Genomic DNA, 353 nt, shown 5'->3' with positions numbered 1-353 from the left:
GCAGGTGCCACCCATGTGCACACACCATGCAGGTGCAGGTGCTGCCCATGTGCACACACCATGCATGCACAGGTGCCACCCATGTGCACACACCATGCAGGTGCACACATCACATGGGCAGACACTGGCCATGCGTACACACCACACGTGCAGAAACCACGTGTGTGCAGATGCTGCCCATATGCACACACCACCCATATCCTCCCAGCATGGCACAGCTCGGCATAGGCAGCTCCTGGCCACAGGCCCAGAGAGGCCCTGGCCAAGCTCAGGGTGCTCACCTCCCATCAAGGGACCGAACACAGCTCTTTCCACCAGAATATCTCCTTTATTTTTAACAAAGTTACCCTGCC

Source organism: Apteryx rowi, unplaced genomic scaffold (genome assembly GCF_003343035.1).
Source record: "Apteryx rowi isolate R43461 unplaced genomic scaffold, aptRow1 scaffold_0, whole genome shotgun sequence".
In the NCBI taxonomy this organism is placed as follows: domain Eukaryota; kingdom Metazoa; phylum Chordata; class Aves; order Apterygiformes; family Apterygidae; genus Apteryx; species Apteryx rowi.
This window is presented reverse-complemented; position numbering follows the sequence as displayed.